The sequence below is a fragment of the Lycium barbarum genome, chromosome 10, assembly GCF_019175385.1.
Source record: "Lycium barbarum isolate Lr01 chromosome 10, ASM1917538v2, whole genome shotgun sequence".
NCBI lineage: Eukaryota > Viridiplantae > Streptophyta > Magnoliopsida > Solanales > Solanaceae > Lycium > Lycium barbarum.
Window position 1 is genome coordinate 95537898 of NC_083346.1, and position 6572 is coordinate 95544469.

Below are 6572 nucleotides of genomic sequence, written 5' to 3' on the forward strand. Positions count from 1 at the left end.
AGGGGATTTCTATAAATAGGGCCCTTTACTCGCATTTTTGAAAGGGGAAGAAAATTTTTTACACAAAAAATATATACTTAAGCTTATGTTTTGGCAATATTCTCCTTTGAGACTTAAAAGTTTAAGTTTTAAATATTTTTTTACTTTTGCTGTGTGGTTAAGCTTGCGATTTGAGGAGTAAAAGGTCGCCAATTCCAAATCTCGACAAGGTTGCACAAACAAAAAAAAAGGTAACATTCTGTAACACCTTGCCATTCGGGAGGAAGAGTGGCCACTTCCGGGTTCGCTACCTGGGGTGTATTAATTGCCTTGCTATTCGGGAGGAAGAGTAGCCACCGTGAATCCATATTCCGGTGAATTACGCAGTGTGCCTTGCTATTCGGGAGGAAGAGTAGCCACCGTGAATCCATATTCCGGTGTATTACGCAATGTTGTTGATAATTAGTTAGGCCTATATGGACGATTGTGATATCCATCTTTATTATGGAACTGATATTTATGCCTGATCGATTTAAAGCATAATTGAAATCGGGATTTTGGAATGGCTTTATAAACTTTTCAACAAACGATATTAAGAATCATAAATGGAATGACAGTTTTTATACTATCTTTTCAGAACTTATTTCGGTATGTATTATTATATTTTATTTTATTTTTATATTACTTATTGTCCCCGAGACACTCACTGAGTACGAAGTACTCAGGCATACCATTGTTGTTTTTGATGGTATGTTAGGTAACGGAGGAGAGCAGGTTCTTGATACTTCAGGCGCTTAGGAAGGACTTGTTGTTGCTGCAGATTTGGTGAGCCCACACGTTCATTCGTGGGACACCCTATTATGTTGCTCATTTATTATTAGTTTTTGGGCTGCATCCCGATGAGTCGAACTATTACCGCTTTATCCTAGAAGCTCCATAATATACATTCTTGTGGGTAGTTGTTGAGTTTTGTTACCTCTTGGGTGTTGTCACGTTTTGATTAACTTTTATGATATTAAAGACTTCCGCTGATTTAGTTTATGTATTCAGGATTTGTTACATTTAATTTATAAACTGTTGGAGGCGAATGTTGAACCTGGCGGGTTCAAGTATTATTATTGTGTTGTTTAGGTTCTTCCGATGTTGTTCATGACGTCGGATGCCGGTCACGTCTAGGGTGGGTTTTGGGGCGTGACAAGCTTGGTATCAGAGCCTAGGTTTAATTACGTCCTAGGATTATTGTCGGTGTCTGTGGAGCTGTGTCTAGTGGGGTTTTCCTTGTGCAGCCTGATCACCTGAATGACCGAGAAACGCCCAGGACATTTATAGGTGTTTCCTATTCTTCTTGATTCTAGATTGTGCTGTAGAGCTTAAAGTCCTTTTTAGGATCGTTCTAATTCGCTCGTTAATTCGTGCCTTGCAGAAATGACTCTGACGCGATCCAAAAATGGTAAACGAGGACGTCCTGCGAAAGTTAACAGAAATCTTGGGGGCGCGAATGTTGGTAATGAAAATGATGCTGGAAATCAAGCACCACCCTAGCACCGCCTGCTCCTGCTGTTCCTGTTGCGGGTGTGCCTGAGATTGGTACTATGCAAACGGCTATTCAAATGTTGACTGCTTTGGTTGCGATTAACAGCAGCGTAGAGGTGTGGGACCTCATGGTGGAGGCAGATTTAAGCAGTTCCTAGACTTAAAGCCACCAGAGTTCTTTGGGTCACGAGAGGTGGACGACCCCCAACACTTTGTAGATGAGACCTTTAAGGTATTGAGGGCAATGGATGCCCAGGATTCTGAAGATGTGAGGCTTGCTTCGTATTAGTTGAAGGATGTTGCTCATGTATGGTTTGAGATGTGGGAATCTGAGAGAGGTGACGCTGCTTTAGCTCCGACGTGGGCTGAATTTGAAGAGGCGTTCATGGAAAGGTTCTTGTCTGATGAGGAAAGAATTGCTATGGCTACGAAGTTTGAAAAGCTAGAGCAGGGTAACAAGTCAGTTCGTGAGTATAGTTTGGAGTTCACTCGTCTGTCAAAGTATGCTTTATACATGATTCCGACTGAAAAACAAAAGTTGACTCGTTTTGTGAAAGGCCTAGTATCACGTATCAAGTCTGCATGTGCTGCTGTTGCTATGTCTCCTACTTGGACTTTCTCATCTCTGGTTGAGTTTGCTGAACAACAAGAAAGTTGGAAAAATGAATAGAGGGTGGATCGAGATCAACACAAGAAGTCCCGATCAGCGGGTGGTTTCAGTGGTAGTAATTATAGGGGAGGGCAGAGTAAAGGGTATTCTGCGCCTGCTCAGTCTGGCGCTTATTCCCATGCTAATGTGTTTTCTGGTAGGCAAGGCCGGAAGACTAATAATAATAATGGTAAGTTTTCGCAGGGAAGTAGTCGTCCGCCAGTGTGGGAGGATCGTATCTGTCATCAGTGTGGTGTTAAGGGGCATCTTAAGAGGGACTGCAGAAAGTGGCTACGTGAGATTGCTGCTATGAATAACCAAGAGAATGATTCGCCTGCTTCTGCATCTGCTAAAAATCCGTCTGCTGGTAATGCTATCAATAATTATCATAATGCTCGTAATAATGGCAAAGGAAAGGAAGTTGCTAATACTTCTGGTGGAGGGACAACTCGGCTTTATGGGCTGACTCGTAGGGAGGCAGCTGAGGCTTCTGATGCTGTGGTTACATGTATCCTTACCATATGTTCTCATGATGCTTACTCATTGATGGATCCGTGTTCAAATTTATCCTATGTGACTCCTTATTTTGCTCTTGATATGGGTATGAAACCCGAACCTTTGTTGGAACCCTTTGCTGTTGATACGCCTTCGGGTGTTCCTGTTATTACTTCTAGAGTGTATAGAAATTGTGTTGTTGTGATTAAAGGCCGTGAGACCGTGGCTGATTTGTATGAACTTGAGATGGTGAATTTTGATGTAATTATAGGGATGGACTGGTTGTCTGCGTGTTATGCTAATGTGTATTGTCGCCATAAGTTAGTTCGTTTCGCCTTTCCCGATGAGCCTGTTATTGTGTGGAAGGGTGAAATTGCTAAGCCAAAGGGTAGATTTATTTCCTATCTTAAGGCTCATAAGATGATTACTAAGGGGTGTATTTACCATTTGGTTGCAGTTAATGATACAAAAGTCGTAGTACCCGAATTTGCATCTGTTCCCATAGTAAGGGATTATCCCAAAGTATTTCCTGAAGATCTTCCCAGTATTCCTCCTGATAGAGTTATTGATTTTGGGATTGATGTTATCCCCGACACCCAACCTATTTCTATTCCACCTTATCGTATGGCTCCAGCGGAGCTAAGGGAATTGAAGGACTTGTTGGATAAGGGTTTCATCCGACCAAGTTCCTCACCTTGGGGTGCTCCAGTCTTGTTTGTTAGGAAGAAGGATGGTTCCCTGAGAATATGTGTTGACTACCGTCAGCTTAATAAAGTGACCATTAAGAATAAGTATCCCTTTCCTAGAATAGATGATTTGTTTGACCAACTTCAGGGTGATAAGTTCTTTTCAAAGATTGACCTGAGGTCTGGGTATCATCAGTTGAAGATAAAGGAGGAGGATATCCCGAAAACTGCCTTCCGTACGCGTTATGGGCACTTTGAGTTTCTAGTCATGTCTTTTGGGTTGACTAATGCGCCTGCTACATTCATGGATTTAATGAACCGTGTGATTAAGCCGTATCTAGACCGCTTCATTATTGTGTTTATTGATGACATTTTGGTGTACTCTAAGGATCGTGAGGATCATGCTAATCATTTGAGGATAACTTTGACAACACTTGAGGAGAACGAGCTATATGCAAAATTCTCTAAGTGTGAATTCTGGCTTGATTCTGTGGCTTTCTTGGGCCATGTGGTGATCGGGGACGGCATTAAAGTAGACCCTCAGAAAATTGCAGCGGTGAAGGATTGGCCTAGACCCACTAGTGCGACTGAAATTTGTAGTTTCTTGGGTTTGGCAAACTATTACCGAAAGTTTGTGGAAGGTTTTTCGTCAATAGCCTCTCCACTGACTAAATTGACACAGAAGACTACTAAGTTTCAGTGGTCTGAAGCTTGTGAAAGGAGTTTCCAAGAGCTTAAGACAAGGTTGACTTCGACTCCTATTTTGACGTTACCTTCGGGGTCTGGTGGATATGTGGTGTATTGTGATGCTTCTAGAATTGGTTTCGGTTGTGTATTGATGCAGAACGGTATGGTGATTGCTTATGCTTCGCGTCAGTTGAAGAAGCATGAGAAAAACTATCCGACTCATGACTTGGAGTTGGCTGTTGTGGTATTTGCTTTGAAAATTTGGCGTCATCACCTGTATGGTGAGCATTGTGATGTTTTTACTGATCACAAGAGTCTGCAATATATCTTCAAGCAGCGAGAGTTGAACCTCAGGCAGAGGAGGTGGTTGGAGTTGTTAAAATACTACGACTTGAATATTCTGTATCACCCTGGTAAGGCTAATGTGGTTGCTGATGCTTTGAGCAGAAAATCTATGGGCACGTTGGCTTATTTGCGTGCTCGTGACATGCCCATGGGGAAAGAGATTCGAAGGCTCGCTAGTCTTGGGGTTAGGCTTGATGAAACTGAAGATGGAGAGTTAGTGGGAATCACTCCATCACGGTCTGACATTGTAGAAAGGATTAAATTCAAGCAATATGATGATGAACTTTTGGCAAAGCTGAGAGATGGAGTGGAAAGGGGTGAGTACACTTCATTTACAGTTGGGACTGGCGATAGTGTTCTGCGATTGCAAGGACGATTGTGTGTTCCCGATGTTGATGGTCTTCGACAAGAACTAATGATGGAAGCTCATAGTTCCAAGTATTCGGTTCATCCGGGATCCACCAAGATGTCTAAGGATTTGAAACAACACTATTGGTGGAAGAGCATGAAGGTTGATATTTCTAACTTTGTGGCAAAGTGTTTGAACTGTCAACAGGTGAAAGCTGAACATCAAAGTCCTGGTGGCTTGGCTCAAAACATTGAGATTCCTCAATGGAAGTGGGAGATGATAAATATGGACTGTGTTGCAGGTTTACCTCGCACAAGGGCCAAGTATGATTCAATTTGGGTGATCGTGGATAAGCTCACGAAGTCTGCCCATTTTCTTCCTGTAAAGACGTCATATGCCGCTGCAGAGTACGCCAAGTTATATTTGAAGGAGATTGTTAGGTTGCATGGTGTTCCAACTTACTGCTCATTTCTGGCAGATGTTTCAAGAAGGTTTGGGGACTAGAGTGAAACTGAGCACTGCCTTTCATCCTCAAACTGACGGGCAAGCAGAGAGAACTATTCAAACTTTGGAAGATATGTTGCGTGCTTGTGCAATCGATTTTGGAGGAATTTGGGATGAACACCTACCTTTGGTGGAATTCGCTTACAATAATATCTATCAAGCTAGTATTCAGATGGCTCCTTATGAGGCTCTATATGGGAGGCGTTGTCGGTCTCCAATTGGCTGGTTTGAACCAACGGAAGTAGAGTTGTTGGGTCCTGATTCAATTCATGAGGCAATCGAAAAGGTAAATCTTATTGTGCAACGACTAAAGACCGCTCAGAGTAGACAAAAGTCTTATACGGACATGAGGCGTAGGGAATTGGAATTTGCTGTTGGTGACAAGGTTTTCTTGAAGGTGTCACCTATGAAGGGGGTAATGCGTTTTGGCAGAAAGGGCAAGCTTAGTCCTCGCTACATTGGTCCTTATGAGATTATTAGAAGAGATGGGAAGGTAGCTTATGATTTGAGGTTACCGGCTGAGATGTCCATGGTTCATCCGGTGTTTCACATTTCGATGTTGAGGTTGTATAAACCTGACTCTTCTCATGTGTTGAACTATGAAGAGGTTGAGATTGATGAATCCTTGTCTTATGAAGAAGAACCAGTTCAGATTTTAGATCGCCAAGTTAGAAGGTTGAGAACAAAGGATGTTGCGTCGGTCAAAGTGTTGTGGCGAAATCATAATACTGAGGAAGCTACTTGGGAAGCGGAAGAGGAAATGAAGAAGAGATATCCGCACTTGTTCCCTATTTCACGTATGAGTTAAGTTTTGAACCATTCGTGCACAAGGTGATTGTGTGGTTAAATTCGTGTTGATTAATTACCTTCCTAGAATACTATCCTCATTCGAGGACGAATGATCTTAAGTGGGGGATAATGTAACACCTCATAAACTTGAACTAGGAGTGAATGTGTAAAAATATAGTAATAAGATGATATTATATCTATATGAATCCATTCTTGATGAATTCTGGTGGAGGATGGTCGTTTTGAAGTCAAACCAACTAGTGTAGTTCTTAAGGGATCATAAATTCGCCTAAGTTTTGGTAGGTCTGTCTTCTGGGCGATTTTCATGAACATGTGTTGCGAATTTGGAAACAATTCCTTCATGAAAGTTATAGATCTTTGAAATAGATTTCCAACGGTAGGTTGCCCAGCCCAAACAAAGCTACGTACAAAAAGTTATGCCCGTTTTACTGAAGCATGTCTTCACTGGAAATTTTGCCTGTGTTACGGTGAGACGTTACGGACCGTAACACGTGTTACGGGCCGTAACATGAACTGTAACGTCTCAAAAATTTCC